Below are 17,155 nucleotides of genomic sequence, written 5' to 3' on the forward strand. Positions count from 1 at the left end.
CAGGGTCATGCTGGAGAGGCTGCATGCAGACAGGGTCCCACTGGAGAGACTGTATGCACATGGGGTCACGCTGGGGAAGCTACATGCAGACAGGATCAAGCTGGAGAGGCTGCTTGCAGACAGGGTCATGCTGCTGGAGCTACATGCAGAGCGAGGTATTTGGTAACAGGAGGTTGTGCAAGTGGACTGCTTGTGGTTAGCCATTTCTTAGAACAACGGCTCTCCCCCACCCTAATTCCTGCTCTTGCCAGCTAGTGCCTGTGGTGCCGTGGAGTGGTACAGAGGAGGGACCCCTTCCTCGTTTCTATCAGCTAATCAGAGCTCCACATTTTGGTTTTGCTGCATATAACAGAGCAATTCCAACAAAAGAAGCACAAACAAGAAAGAAGCTTATTTCTTTCTGAAGTGAGAATCTGGGGATGACTGATTGGGGGTGAGGTGGCAGCTCCACGATGTCCTCAGGGACCCAGATCCCGGCTGTCCTGCTCCTCATCCTCCACACATGGTATCTAGCCTCAAAGCCACTCCATGATCCAAGGTGGCTGCTGGAGCTCCAGCCATCAAGACCACAGGACAGATGGAAGAAAGCTGAGAAAGTACAGTGCTGGAAAGGGCCCCTCCCAGAAGTCCCAGCTGAGTCAGCTCTTTTTTTAGCCATCTTCCTGGAAGTCTCCTACAGCACTTCTGCCTTTAACCCACTGGCCACGACTTAGCAGCTCGGCTCCACTTAGCGTCAGGGAGGAAGCTGGGAGATGCAGGCTTTCATTCTAGCCAGCTACATGCCCCACCACACGTCAGGGTTCTGCTTCCGCGGAGGAAGGGAAGAGCACCGTGTCTGTACAAGAGGATCTAGACCCACAGTAAACGCGAGCCACGCTAATGTCAGCATCCCCGGAACAGCCCGGAACAACACAGCCTCGCGTCACACCCAACCTCCCGCCAGCCTCCAGCCTGGGCAGTGTCCTCACTGCACCGCAGCCTAGAGAGGGAGCCGGGGTGCAAAAGGGACAGAAAGGGAGAGAACCGGAGGCCAGGCTGACCCAAGCAGCCAGGGAAGGAGGACAGACCCAGGAGGCAGATGAGAGTTCAGGGCAAGGAAAGTCTTGGGGGCTGCCTGGGGCGGGGGGAGGGAGGTGCGGGGGGACAGAGGTAGGGGTGAGCTGCATCTGGGAGGGAACACGCACCCCCTTCCTAAGGAGACCTTGAAAGGCTTAGGGGAGGCGGTAGCTTGCGACAGCACCCGCTGCTCCCCGCTGCAGGAGGCCGACTCCACGGAGGACCATGCTCTGGCAGAGGAACGCAAACACCATTTCTCCCACACCTCAGCCTCTCCTGGCCCCGAGGCAGGTGCAGGCTCAGAGCTGAGGAATCAGCTGGAGATTTTCCTCTTTTTGTTGACTCTGCCCTCTCATATTCTGAGATACTGGGGTCAGGACTTCAACATATGAATGTGGGGCTCACAGTTCAACCCAGCATGCTTTACACATCTCAAGGGCATCACTCAGGGAGTTGACAAAGGCAGACTCCACCAAGATAAGAACCTGACCCCCTGAGACATGTGCTTGCCAGTCCCCATTGCACCCCTCCAGAGGCGACTTTTCATTGCAGATCAGTGTGGCCTGTTCTAGAACTTCCTACAGGCAAAGTCAGGCTCACTGGCCCGCCCCAGCCCTCAGGGGCCTGCCGTCACCATGCACCCACATACTACCAGCTGTAACCCTGGCACAGGACCTCGAGGTCGGTCGGCTCAGCTGCCAACAGGAGCGAGTGGTGCTGAGGTATCCTGCAGGGCAGCACATGGTCCTCACAGGAGCCATGGTCCAGCACCTCCTGGCCGGAACAGCCATCCTATTCAAATAAGCGAGTAATAAAAATGGGCACACTCTCCACTTCTAAAAACAATGCTGGCCAGGCGCAGTGGCTCATGCCTGAAATCCCATTGCCAGAGGCGTTGGAACCAGAGGAACTCCATCTTGAACAGGAGCTGGGTAAAACGAGGCTGAGACATGCTGGGCCACATTCCCAGGAGGCTAGGCATTCTTAGTCACAGGCTGAGATAGGAGGTCAGCATAAGATACGGGTCATAAAGACCTTGCTGATAAAGCAGGTTGTTGTAAAGCAGCCGGCCAAAACCCACCAAAACCAAGGTGGCCACCAGAGTGACCTCTGATTGTCCTCAAGGCTCATTGTATGCTAATTAAATGCATTAGCTACTAAGAGACATTCCCACCCGCACCACGACAGTTTACAGATGCCATGGCAACGTCTGGAAGTTACCTTATATGGTCTCAAAAGGGAGGGGAGGAGCCCTCAGTTCCTCTTCATCCCTTTACTTTCCTGATAATCTTGCTCTCACTTTACCCTAAAACTCTCTCCGAATTCTTTCTTGCATGAAATCCCAGAGACCTCTCTTGGGCTCTGGATCAGAGGCCCCTTTTCCAGTAACACCAGCACTTCGTGGGACAGAGGCAGGAGGATTGTGTGAGGCCAGGAGTTAAAGATCAGCCTGGCCAACATAAGGAGACCTAAGTCTCTAACTTTAAAAATAAATAAATAAAAGACCAGGCGTGGTGGCTCACACCTATAGTCCCGATACTTTGGGAGACCAAAGTGGACAGATCACTTGAGCCCAGCAGTTCGAGACCAGCCTGGACAACATCGTGAAACCTTGTCTCTACAAAAAATAAAAATAAAAATACCAAAAAATTGCCAGGCACAATAGTGTGCACCTGTAGTCCCAGCTATACAGGAGGCTGAAGTGGGAGCATCGCTCGAACCCAGGACGTAGAGGTTGCAGTGAGCTGAGATCGTACCACTGCACTCCAGCCTGGGTGACAGAGGGAGACCCTCTCAAAAAAATTTAAAAAAAAGAAACACAGGCAGGCACAGTGGCATGCCCCTGTAGTCTCCAGCTACTCTGGAGGCAAAGGCAGCAGAACTGCTCGAGTACAGGCTGCTGGTCAAGGTTGCAGTGAATTATGATCGCACCACTGCACTCCAGCCTGGGTCACAGGGCAAGACGCAGTCTCAAACAATAAAAATAAATAATAAATAAAAGCAGTGCTATTTTCCTACAAAAGAAGAAATCTCATGTGACAAATACTGCCACAAACCAGATGAAAATCGTGATCTAATATTCCAACAAGAACTTCAGCTCTGAAGGGAGACCACAGCACAGGATAAGAACAGAGGAGAATAAGCACAAAATAAGAATGCAGGGAAGAAGTGGCCAAACAGCGCGGAGTCTGTGGTTGGAAATGACAGAATTGAGGAAGGAAACTGAAGAAAAAGACAGAACCATTTCAGAAATGAAGTTACAGGTGATACGACAGCACAGACACCACGAAAATCACATAAGAAAGGAAAAAGTGAGCAAATGAAAAGAAAGAGGAAAGAGATTAAAAAAAGATTAGAGAGTGAATATAAAAGACCAGTAAGGGGCCAGGTGCAGTGGCTGCCGCCTGTAATCCCAGCTCTTTGGGAGGCCAAGACAGGCGGATCACGAGGTCAGGAGTTCAAGACCAGCCTTGCCAAGATGGTGAAACCTCATCTCTACTAAAAATACAAAAATTAGCCAGGCATGGTGATGCGTGCCTGTAATCCCAGCTACTCGGGAGGCTGAGGCAGGAGAATCGCTTGAACCCAGGAGGCAGAGGTTGCAGTGAGCTGAGATTGTGCCATTACACTCCAGCCTGGCGACAAAGCTGTAGCAGGACGAGCCGCAGACAAAACTCCTCTGACACCGGATTAAAGAAGGAAGAGGTTTTTAATTCGGCCGGGAGCGTCGGCAGACTCGCGTCTTAAGAGCCGAGCTCCCTGAGAAAGAAATTCTTGGCCTTTTTAAAGGCTTACAACTTTAAGGGGTCCAAGTGAAAGGGTCGAAAGGGTCGTGATAAATCAAGCAAGTGTGCGAAACGTGACTGGGGGCTACATGCATCAGCTAACAGAACAGAGAGTTTTACAATGCTTTTTTCATACAATGTCTGGAATTTACAGATAACGGAAGCAGTTTAGGTCAGGGGTCGATGTTGTTATTATTACTTTTTTTTAACTCCTACGGCGGGGTGGTGGTGCCAAAGTTGTCTGGCTATTTATCTTACTTTTGTTTCTTTCTAACTTTTTGCTTTTTCTCTCCTCCTGTCTTGTGAACTAGACAAGGTGCGGGGGGAGGAGGGCAGCAGGAGTAGTAGTGGTCTCCTTCCTTAGAGCGAGACTCTGTCTCCAAGAAAAACATAGTAAAGGGGCCCCAGCATACACATACCATAGGCAAAACTCTAACAGATCAGAACAAGTATTGACTGCTTGATTTATATGAGAGGGGATCTCATATAAGCTAGCGTTGCCCAGGCTGGCCTTGAACTTCTGGCCTCTCGAGTAGCTGGGACCACAGGCGTGCGCCAGAGCACCCTGCCAAATAAGGATTGAAACTACCTATTATTCAAGACCTCTTTATTGAAATGCAGGAAGACTTGTGCCTGCTTGTAAAAGTGCATGCAGTATACTTGGGTGTGTTGGCCCAGAACAGTCAACACAAAACATGCCTTCGTAAAATCACTGAACTCTAAAGATAAAGAAATAATCCTTTAGGCAGCCAGACAGAAAAATCAAGTATCTTACGAAGCGAAGAAAACCAACTTGGCATCAGACTTCTCCACAGTGACATTCGATGCCAGAAGAAAAAGAAGTAGTGCTTCCTTATCTAGAAAATACTTTTTGTGGATATAATTGTGTCCCCTAAAAAGATATGTTACACTTTAGGAAATTCAGGCAAGTGAGGTCAGGAGTTCGAGACCAGCCTGGCCAACATGGTGAAATCCCAGCTCTAATAAAAATACAAAAATTAGCTGGGCGTGGTGGGGTAGGGGGGCGCCTATAATTCTAGCTACTCAGGAGGCTGAAGTAAGAGAATTTCTTGACCGCAGGAGGTGAAGGTTGCAGTGAGCTAAGGTCTTGCCACTGCACTCCAGCTTGCATGACACAGCAAGACTCTGTCTCAAAAAAATAATAAAAATTTTAAAAGATAAGTTAAAGCCTCAACCCCTAGTACCTATGAATGCAACCTTTTTGGAAATAGGGCCTTTGTAGATATAATCACATGAAGATGCAGTCACACCTGATTAGAGTGGGTCCTAATTCAATATAACTGATCTCCTTGTAAGAAGACAAAAAAGGCTGGGCATGGTGGCTCATGCTTGTAATCGCAGCACTTTGGGAGGCCAAGGCAGGCCCATCACTTGAGGCCAGGAGTTCAAGACCAGCCTGGCCAACATGGTGAAATCCCGTCTCTACTAAAAATACAAAAATTAGCCAGTCGTAATTGCAGGTGCTTGTAATCCCAGCTCTTTGGGAGGCTGAGGCAGGAGAATCACTTGAACCCGGGAGGCAGAGGCTGCAGTGAGCCAAGATCATGCCACTGCACTCCAGCCTGGGTGACAGAGCAAGACTCTGTCTTGCAAAAAGAAGAAGAAGAAAAAAGACACAGAAACAGGAGGAAGGCCACATGACAACAGATGCAGAGACTGGAGCAAGGCAGCCACAACCAGGGAGCACCAAGGCTCGCCGGCAATCACCAGAAGCTGACAGAAAGGCAAGAAATGGATTCTCCCTGGATCTGTCAGCAAGAGAAATGGCCCTCCAGTGCCTTGATTCCAGCCTTCTAGTCTCCAGAACCAGGAAGTAAATTTCTCATGTTTTACCCCCTAGTTTGTGGTACTTTATTAGGGCCACCCTCAAAAATTAGTAAAATACTCAAGGGAACAAAGTGCAAGCTAGCAATGTTATTTGCACAGCCAGCTTCGCCGTCCTCAAGTGCAAAGGCCACATGACAGTTCTAAACCTGCAAGGATTCAGGAAGTGTGGTCACATGAGTGTTGCATGCAGTGCTTACTGGGAGTGAGTCTTCCCCTCCAGGGTAAGACAGAGGCTGGGCGCGGCACAGTGGCTCACACCTATAATCCCAACAATTTGGGAGGCTGAGGCAGGAGGATGGCTTGAGTCCAGGAATTTGAGACCAGCCCTGGCAACATAGGGAAACCCAGTCTCTACAAATAATAAAAAAAAAATAGCAGGTGTGGTGGTGCACACCTGTGGTCCCAGCTACTCAGGAGGTGGGAGGATTGATTGAGCCCAGGAGGTGGAGGCTGCAATGAGCCATGATTGTGCCACTGTACTACAGCCTGGGCAACAGAGCAACCCCTGTCCCCACCCCCCAAATCAAAAGCATGCTGGAGAGAAGTTTGACAAAGGATTGACAGACAGCATTAAACGTAATTAACTGCAAACAAAAGAAATTATCAGAATAGGAATGAAAACATAATAGAAATTGAATGCAAATATAACATGGTCCAACAATGTAGCAATCAATAATAAAAATATGGAAGAAAACAGGAGTTGGGGGAGATCAGGAGGAAAGCACAATTTGCTCCTGGCTGTCTCCTTTGTAATAGCCAGAAATCAAAGGATAACAAAACCGACAAATCAAGGAGCAGAGGATGGGCCTGTTTAGCAACACGGAGGGAAATACTAAGAAAGAGAATGTGCTGACCACAGTGGCTGAGGAGGTGGGAGGGACTCAGAAGATACAAGTGGACCTTACCCCCAACACACACACACACACACACACACACACCTGCCCCAAGCACAGAGCAGGTGAACTTCAGGCCCTCCCCAACAATGCTCCTTAGGGAAAGAGATGACCATCCAGAGAATTAGCTGACCCAGCATGGCTGTGGGCATTTAACCTGCAACAGCCCATTCAAATCCAGTGTGAGATCCCAGCTCCAGCCAAGAGACCCCTCTCCCTGTGTTAGCCCACTTTTTTCTGTAGCTATAATAGAATATCACAGGCCAGATCATTTTAACACAGAAGATATAGGCCAGGTGTGGTGGCTCATGCCTGTAATCCCAGCACTTTGGGAGGCTGAAGCAAGTGGATCACAAGGTCAGGAGATCGAGGCCATCCTGGCTAACACAGTGAAACTCTGTCTCTACTAAAAATACAAAAGGAAATTAGCCTGGCATGGTGGCGAGTGCCTGTAGTCCCAGCTACTTGGGAGGCTGAGGCAGGAGAATGGCATGAACCCAGGAGGCGGAGCTTGCAGTGAGCCAAGATTGCGCCACTGCACTCCAGCCTGGGCGACAGAGCGAGACTCCGCCTCAAAAACAAAAACAAAAAAAAATAGAAGATGATTCAGCCCATGATTCTGGAGGTTGGGAAGTCCAAGTTCAAGGGACTGCATCTGGTGAGGGCCTTCCTGCTGTGTCATCACATGACAGAAGGCATCACATGGTAAGAGAGTGTGAGAACACATGCCCAGGCTTGAGGCCTTTTGTCACCTGCATGGATCATCCATGGATTGTCCTAAACACCTCCCCTTAGGCCCTACCTCCCAACACTGTTGCATTGAGGACTGAGTTTCCAACATGTGTTTTTAGAGGGACATATTCAAATCACACATTTCCCCCCGCCACCACCCATTTTAATCCTGGGCTTTGCCTGGCTCCAATTCCTCTCTTATGTAAAGCAACAGCTCAGACACAGCCTTGGGGGACATATGAAAACTGTAGGGGTTGGGGCCTCTCTCACATAAAACCCCAAAACCCTCCCATGCCTCCAGGAACCCCCAGCAGGGAAGAACCCCACCAAACTCAGGGCCCAATCAGAGGCAGGGCCAAGGGTTATCCCTGCCCTCAGACAGGTTTTCCCAGGCCAAGGTCTGATAGCCCCCAAACAGCCAGTTCTCCTTCCCATGGGATGTGACTGGGCAGGGCCGGTGAAGGAACCCAGAGGCATGTTAGTCAAAGTGGGTTTTGGGCTCTGGGTGAGGGGTCCCACATGGTGAGAAGTTGGGCCCACCTCCTGCAGAGCCCACAGAATGGACTCAAACTCAGACACCAACAAGAAGATGCCAAGGCTGGGGAGAGCAGGCCCAGCCCGCAGAGTTCCCGCAAGGACTCTTCCCTGGCTATGGTCAGAGCAGCTGCTCAGGAAATCCCTGGCAGGAGAGTGGGCACCCCTCTGGGCACCAGGAGGAGAGGGGTGCAGGGGGGATTACGAGTCAGCCATTGGGATTTGAGACTCGCCTGGACACCCACATCCACTTCTCCCCCACCAGGCATTTCTCCCATCAGGGAAGAGGAATGCTCAGATGGGCCCAGAGGCCATGCAGAAAGGAGGCCTCATCTGGGACTGAGAAGGCAGTGATGGGAGGCCGGCCCCAGGCTTGGGGTGGGGCGTGGTTTCAATTGGAAAACTTTTATAATACAAAATTGGAAGAAAGAATGTAATTCCCTCTACGGAAATATGTCCTCTTGATGCCACGTACCCACCTACACCCACCTGCCCTGACCCCAGGCGCCTCCTTCCATAACCAGTCACTGCAAAGGAGGCCAGGGAATGTGTCTTCCTGGTGCCCACGAAGGAGACACAGGGCTGGAGGGCATGGGGACCCAAGGTTGCAGGCTTGGGAAGGAAAACCCCCCGCAGTGACCCCACAGAAAGGACAGCCTCTGACGGCAGCCCCCGCTGGCCAAACTACATCCCCCTGGGCAGAGTGCACCGGGCCTGCCTTCCCTCCCGGCTGGTTCCAACTCACAGCTGGGGTGAGGCCAGGGTGAGGCCAGGTCCCCCCTCACAGGGAAGGCTCCCTGGGTGCTGCCCTGACCAGGGGTCTGCCTTCTTGTCACCAGTCCCTCCCTGACCTCCAGTGACTCTGGCTGGGCCTCCACCCCTGCCCAGACTTACCCCACCACACAAGACCCTGATCCACCATTTACTCTTTTTTAAATATCTGATTTCTCAGAGATGGGGTCTCACTGTGTTTCCTGGCTGGAATATAGCCGCTGTTCCCAGGCATGATCATAGCTCACTGCAGCCTGGAATTTCTGGCCTAAAGCAATCCTCCTGACTCAGCCTCCTGAGTAGCTACAGAGCCAGAGGTCACCACACCCGCTCTCAGCATTCTCTCTTTTACTTTATTTTATTTATTTATTTACTTACTTACTTATTTATTTATTTATTTGGAGGCAGATTTTCACTCTTGTCACCCAGGCTGGAGTGCAATGGCTCTATCTCAGCTCACTGCAACCTCCGCCTCCCAGATTCAAGTGATTCTCCTGCCTCAGCCTCCCCAGTAGCTGGGATTACAGGCACCTGCCACCACGTCCACCTAATTTTTTTTTCTTTTTTAAGTAGAGATGGGGTTTCCCCATTTAGGCCAGGCTGGTCTTGAACTCCTGACCTCCAGTGATCCGCCCACCTCAGCCTCCCAAAGTGCTGGGATTACAGGCATGAGCCACCATGCCTGGGCGGCTTTCCCTCTTGAGCACATGCATGCAGGCAGGAATCCCAGCCCCCTTTGCAGATGAGCAAACTGAGGCACAGAGAGGTTCAGCCACCTGCAAAGGTTGCACAGCCAGGATATACCGCCTTCTCACAGCACCTACCCTCTGCCCAGTAAGTGTCCAGTTCAGCAAGGCAGGTGACACCAATCCCAACCGGGCAGCCAGGTTTTATAAGGCCAGGACCCAGGGCACTGATTTGAAGCCTTGTGGAGGGGTTCAAATCACAGGCCCGGCCACTGGCTGGCCTCAGGGTTCTGGGGGAGCTATGGGCATGTTTCTGAGCTCTAGCTCCTCTATCCACCCAAGGGAGCTGGTAGCACTGGCTTAGAGTGTGCTGTGAGCCCGGGGGGTGCAGGTGGGCATTGAATGATTCCTCCCTCCCCACAAATACCACCCTGCCCCTCCAACAGGGGCAGCCCCTCACGGCCTGCCTTGGCAGCCTGGAAGTTACACTCAATTGCATCACTCCTAGGAAGATGAAGAGAGGCCCCCAAGACCTCATGAGGTTGATTTTCTGCATCATGAGATGCCTTGGATATTCCTAGAGGTCTGAGCCCAGGCCTCTGTCAGCACGTCGGTGAATGCAGCCCTGCTGGACAAGCTCAGGAGGACGCCGGGACAGATTCCAGGACAGATTCCACATCCATGCAGGCAGACCAGGGTCTGCAATTACAGATGGGAGGTCCCAAGGTCCAGGTGGTCACTCCTGCCTGTTCCCATGAAAGCACCAGGTGGGGGAGGGGGGGCGCCGGGGTTGGTGGGCAGCAGTTCTAGGCTTTGCTCCTCCCCAGGCCCCATTTCTTTTTTTTTTTTTTTTTTGAGACGGAGTCTCACTCTGTCGCCCAGGCTGGAGTGCAGTGGCCGGATCTCGGCTCACTGCAAGCTCCGCCTCCCGGGTTCATGCCATTCTCCTGCCTCAGCCTCCCGAGTAGCTGGGACTACAGGTGCCCGCCACCTCACCCGGCTAGTTTTTTGTATTTTTAGTAGAGACAGGGTTTCACTGTGTTAGCCAGGATGGTCTCGATCTCCTGACCTCATGATCCACCCGCCTTGACCTCCCAAAGTGCTGGGATTACAGGCTTGAGCCACCGCGCCCGGCCCCCATTTCTTAATCTGTAAAATGGGGAGAAAATATTTTCCCTTCCTAACTGTATTGGAACAACAAGATAAGCAGCCGACTGGGGGAGGTGGAACTTCCCACACCTGCAATATTGGGCAAAATAAGTGGGTTCAGAGCCTGAGCTGTGGTGCTGGCCCCAGTCGCTGGTGTGGATGCAACACGTCACAGGACTCAGCCCGCCGAACCCCTCCCTGCCTGCTGCTGCACTGACAACCCCCTCACCCTCACAGAGCCCTGATCCCCAGCCATCCTGATGGCAGGAGCTCCTCTAGGCCTCCACGGCCCTGGTCCAAATGAACCCTGCGCTCCCTACCAGGGCTCCTCACCACTGGGGCACTCTGGGTGGTGGGGGCTGTCCCATGCCTGGTAGGATGCTAAGCGGCACCCCCGGCCTCCACCCACTAGACGTTGGTACCACTCGTGACAACCAATTTATACCCAAACATTGTCAAAAGTGTCCCCAGTGGAGAACCAATGACGGGTAGTCTAGACTGTCCATGTCACCTTCTCTTAGTCCTTCCCCCAGGCTGTGACATCTCACAACCAAGTCCTCATCCCGCCCCACTCTCTACATCCGGGCATCGGGCACTGGCCCCTGCTGAGGGCTCGGCCAATGTTTCCTGACTAAATGAGTGGCCCCTGGATGCGAGCATGGGTCACACCTCATGGTGATTGGGTGGGGGTTTCTCATGAGTAGAGGGGCCTCCTCACGCCAGGGCTGTGCTGAGCAGGGACGTGAGTGACTCCCTCTGTGAAGGTGGCCACTTGAGGCAGGATTCTAGGAGCCTCTGTCACACCCGGCAGTGCACAGGATGATTCAGAGAGAGGCTGTCCCAAGGCCTCCTGGCTCACAGTCTTCCCATCCTCCCACCACCCTCCACACAGCACCACTGCCACCCATGTCCCTACTAGGCAGGAGAGGGGGTCAGGCGGGCAGACACAGGGCAGTGGGCGAGTCTTGTGGGGCCTCCTTATAAAGAAAAGAATACAAACTTACAGAAACAAAATTTGGTATGACAGTGAATACTTCTTTAGGATGAGGGGGAAAAAAAAAAGCAAACATACAAAATCCAGAAAACCAACATTGTGTTTTTATGAAAGGCCTGCTCCGTCTCCATACACTTCTTCCTGCATTTTTCGGCTGCACACGTTTTAGCCATCTCATTGTTTGAGAATTTTACGTCACATTATGATAGAAGGAATAGAAACATAATTGCTCTTCCTCCAGCATGGCTGATTGAAATTTGTTTTTTCTTATTTATAATTAGAACGCATAGAACAGATGACATAACACATGTGCACACAGCTTTGCAGTACAGCTAAAGGTCTGTGCATGTTAAACAAATTCTGATTAATTCTATTTACAAGATTCCTGTTTGAAAAAAGAAGCAGGCCAGGCATAGTGACTCCTACCTGTAATGCCAGTACTTTGGGAGCCCAAGGTGGGCAGATCACTTGAGCCCAGGAGTTCAAGACCAGACTGGCCAACATGGTGAGATCCTGTCTCTACAAAACAACAACAACAACAACAACAAAAATTAGCTGGGCGTGTAGTCCCAGCTACTCAGGAGGCTGAGGCGGAAGGATTGCTCGAGCCTGGGAGGTTGAGGCTGCAGTGAGCTGTGACTGCCCTACTGCACTGCAGCCTGGGCGACAGAGCAAGATCCTATATCAAACAAAAAAGAGGAAGCAGCAACACCGGGTGCACATGTATAATGCTATATGATGAGAGCTAAATGCTCTGCATACAACGGCACACGCCCGAGGACTGTCAGAGGGTCCACCGGGCGCTTGGGCTCTGTGTGTTTCAGACCAGCCTGGCCAACATGGTGAAATCCGCATCCATGTGCAGTGCAGATCATTGCACGGTGCGTTCTCCTCCCCACCACCTCTCCCAAGCACCTTCAGGTCGTGAGGCCAAAGAAACCATCTACGCCCAGGTCTTAATCCATAAAGGTACCTAAGAGAGGTCAACGCTATTGAAAGGAAAGTCTAACATCGCTCTTGAAACATTCGCTAGAAATGAGAGACACGTGGCAGGCCCCGCAGGGTGGCTGGGGGAAGCCCCAGACGGACCAGGAGGCAGAAAGGAGCGAGGGAAAGGCCAAGCCACAGCCTCTGTGGGCTTCCCTGGGAAAGCTGGGCAGAGCAGGGGAGACAGCTTGGGACGGGCTGATTTGTCTGATTCTGGGCTCCGGGGCTGACCCCTGTGGTCTGGTTCGGGGCCTGGGTTCATACCGGGCGGGGAAATATTTGCTGGAGGGAGAGAAGATGAAGGAAGTGGTTTGGAGCAGGGGCTCTGGACAGCAGGGGAGGTGCCAACAGCCCTGGCCAGGAGGTTGGCCCTGTCATCATGACCGCAAGTAGTCAAACGCAGGCTCTAAGGAGGCACAGATCAAGGACGAAGCAGGAAGGTCAGTGGGGATGAGCGGGACTTGCGGTCTTTCTTCCTCTGCCTCCTTCCCCTCCCCGCACCCGAGGGTAAATTGTGTTCTTCTGCCAAAGCCACAAGAACTCTCAGACACCTGGAGAGAGTTCACACACAAACACAGGAAAAGATACAAGTCCTTTGACCATCTCAACAGATGCGGCCGGCCGAGTGTTCAATGACACTCACTGTCTATTACTAAGGAAAAGCTCAGCCCTCTGGGAAGAAAAGGCCCATTGTTAAGCTGATGAAGGCCATCTATGGAAAAAGTCAGAGCAGCCAACAGAGCTAATAGGAAAATGTTGAAAGCTTTCTTTACGAGATCGGTAAGGGGACAAAGACACCTATTAGCGCCACTGCTATTCAATATCAGCCTGGATGTGGCAGACTGCACAGTGAGTTGGGTAAAGTTTGCAAAGAAGAAAACAAAACTGTCATTATTCACAGATGATATGGTTGTGTATGCAGAAGAGTCTACATAGTCCACAGGGAAATTCTGAGGATTCAGAGAAGTTTAGCAAAGTTGTTGGGTTCAAAATCCATAGGCAAGATTCCATTTTCTTACTATATATTAACAACAATGTTGGAAAAATAAAATTTATAAAAAGACGTAATAGCAGAAAAGATCAGAATAATGTACTAATAATATTAGAAGAATCTAAGAATAACGTACAAGATCACTATACAGAAATGTTATTAGTAGGCATTAAAGATGGTGTAAATAAATGGAGATACCATGTTCATGAATTAGAAAACTCAAAATGAATTCTTCCCAAATTAATTAATTTTTTCCAAATTGATTTGTAGAACTAAAGAAATTGTTATCCAAATCCTAACCAGGTTTTTGTGGAACTTAAAATACTTACTGTAAAATTTGTGTTGTTTATTTTATTTGTCTTATTCTTCTTATATTGAGACGGAGTCTCCCTGTTTCCCAGGTTGGTCCCAAACTCCTGGGCTCAAGCCATCTGCCGGCCTCAGCCTCTCAAAGTGCTTGGATTACAGGCATGAGCCACTTCATCCAGCCTAAAATTTGTGTGGAAATACAAATTGAATTTGACAAATATTTGGCTGGGCACGGTGGCTCACGTCTATAATCCCAGCACTTTGGGAGGCTGAGGCGGGCGGATCACTTGAGGTCAGGAGTTCGTGACCAGCCTGGCCAACATGGTGAAACGCCGTCTCTACCAAAAAATACAAAAATTAGCTGGAAATCACTTGAACCAAGGAGGCAAAGACTGTAGCAAGCCGAGATTGTGCCACTGTACTCCAGTCTGGGCAACAGAGTGAGACTCCGTCTCAAAAAGAAAAAATAATAAATAAAAAATATTTATTGAGCCTTAGTCCAGGGACTGCTTCTGGTACTTGGGATGCCTTTGAGAACCCCACCCACAAAGACCCTTCTTTGTAGACCTTAGCAGGACAGGCACACAATAAAAAGTAAACATAATATACAAGCAAATTACCCAGTATGGCAGGAGGTTATAACTGTTTGGCAAAAAAATCAAGATTACAGAGGGGAGGGTCACCAGGACGTCTGGGGCAGAGGTGGGGTGAGAATCCAACCTTCCACACAGGCCATCTCTGTGATCCCAACAAGAGGCCCCTCGCCGGCCATCCCGTTCTAGCTTCTGATGTCCTGATGTAGAAGCAGCCTCTCTGTAGCTCTGAGGTGAGAGGTCAAGCCCTCCATGACCCCAAAAGGCCAGGGTTCCCAAGTGTTATCCACAAACACCCCTGTGAGGACTGCAGATTCCTACAAGGTGCCCTCGCACAGGTCTCTTGCAGAGCTTCTCCACCCACTCTCTGGGCCCTGACTCAGTGGGAGGGCGCCTGTCTGTCCCCCAGCTGGATGTCCTACCACATTCCCACCTGGGGACTTCTGGCATGCAGGAGAGGCTGGATGCGCTGGCTGCAGACAGGCTTGCCCCTACACTGTTGCCTGTTTTACCCTGAAGTTCGTGGTTCTTTAATTCTTGCTCCAAACTCTGAGTCAACCTTTAAAGGATACAATATTGAAGTTCTCCTTCAGCCTCAGGTCTTTCGTTAGAGTTAAATCCAGAGATTTAACTAGCAGTAGATAAACCTACAGTAGAGAAAAGTGCTCCAAAGGTGGGCACGCCAGGCTCTCATTTGGAGCTGTTCATAAATGCTTTTATGTGCACCGCTCCTAGATGACCAGGGCTGGCCTCAGAGCAACACTGGGAAGGATGAGGAGGGGTCTGGGGACTCCACACGAAATCGCACAGCTGCCTACCATGTGAGTGGAAATCCATGCTGCTTCTGCCTGGCCTAGGATCCGCGTTCGGGGGAAGTCGTGTCCCTGCGGTCATGAGATGTGATTGTTCAGATTAATGGATGCGGCTGAACAGAACCATTTCAGTTCTCCTGCACTTGCCAAGGGCAGGGACTTTCCTGTTTGTCCCTACCCCATACACAGTAAGGGCTCAGAACTACCTAAGAACAAATCAATGAACCTATGGCTTTATGGCAAATACCACAGAAACAACCTTAGAAATGGGCTGAGGAGGCTGTCTGGCCTCGAACAAATGACCTCATCTCTCTGAACCTTCATCTCCTCATCAGTAAAGCAGCAGTGCAGCCCCTCCCTCACAGGACGCTCCCTGGCAGAGTGCAGACACAAGCCACACCCCTGCCGTGCAGCAGCCAGTATGACCTCGTCCTTGTGATCAGGAGGGCCCTGCTGAACTGTCTCCATCCCGCAGGTGCCTACGAAGCCCGGGAAATGCTGTGGCCTTCCTGGAGCCATGCAATGGCACTGTTGTTACCAGGAAAAGGGCCTGTGGCACCCACCTGGCCACTCACATCCTAAATGAGAAAGGCCCTTTTCCCCAGCTTCAGTGGCTCATTGAGATGAGGACTTGGGAATTTTGCTGCTTAACAGAGCAACTGAGTACCCAGGTGGCAGCCCCAGCAGGCCCTGGAGACGTTTCAGGAGACCTGGCGGGGACCCAAGTCTCTGCCACTGCACCAGGCCCTGACCAGGGGACTGGACTCAGAGCCCTTTATTTTTTTATTTTTTAGAGACAGGCTATTGCCCTGTCTCCCAGGCTGGAGCACAGCAGTGAAACCATACCTCACTGCAGCTTCGACCTCCCAGGCTCAAATGATTCTCCTGCCTCAGCCTCCAAGTAGCTGGGACCACAGGCATATGCCACCATGCCAGCCTTATTTTTAAATGTTTTGGGTAGATGCCATTTCCCTATGTTGCTCAGGCTGGTCTTGAACTCCTGGGCTCAAGCGTTCCTCACACCTCAGCCTCCTGAGTAGCTGAGACCACAAGTGTGTGCCACCACACCTGGCCCCAGAGCCCCTTTTAAACTGCAACTCACAGTCTCCAAGTTAGACTCACACAGAGAAGACCTAAATATGTGTCTCCTTGAGGGAGGCTGAGGAGTGGAGGAGGATGAACTCTTACAAAACCTCAACCTTTTAAAAAATGTGTTTTCAGTCATTGCTGTTCTGCACCAAGTTTTAGCCTAGTAGGAGTTTCATGTCGGAATTACTAAGTAGGAGTTCGTAACAGACAAGTTAATCACCCTTGTGTAGGGGCGAGGCACTGAGCGATGATCTCTGTACCCAGGTAGGTGCTTCCTGGATCTGCAAGCACAGGAGATGCGAGGTGGGGAGTGGGTGGGGGGTTATGAAGGGCACCTGAGGAGGGGCAGGGGGCAGGGGGAAGCAGGATCTCTGATGGTAGAAAGGAGTGGTCACTATGTCCCCAACACACCCCCTGCATGTCCCCACTATAGCCAGACACCACAGGGGAAGGCCTCCGGGCCAGCCCCATCCCCTCAGGACCACGATGTTGGCATCTGCAGAAACAGGTGGGGGCTGTCTGGCCTGAGAGGCCTAGAGCTTGGAAGAGGTGGTTTAGAGCTGCCCTTCTCCTCCAACCTCAGCCCTAACCCGCTTCCACAGCAGCAGATCCCACCTGAGTTTCTCCTAGGCCTGTTCTGAATCTGAAGTGGGTATGAGACATTCACCATCTATTCCTATGCCCCACCATCACCAGAGGCTTTGTGGTACCTTATTTTTGAGAAGAGGCAACACATTCTAGGACCAGGCTGGGAACAAGGGAGAAATTCATCATGCATCCCTCCATTTATCCATCCATCCATCCATCCACCATCCATTCTCCCACCTACCCACTCATTCCCCATCCATCCATTTGTCCACCTATCAATCCATTTATCTATCCATCCATCCCCATCCATCCATCAATCATTATCAATCCATCTATT

The sequence above is a fragment of the Piliocolobus tephrosceles genome, chromosome 3 (assembly GCF_002776525.5).
Source record: "Piliocolobus tephrosceles isolate RC106 chromosome 3, ASM277652v3, whole genome shotgun sequence".
In the NCBI taxonomy this organism is placed as follows: Eukaryota; Metazoa; Chordata; class Mammalia; order Primates; family Cercopithecidae; genus Piliocolobus; species Piliocolobus tephrosceles.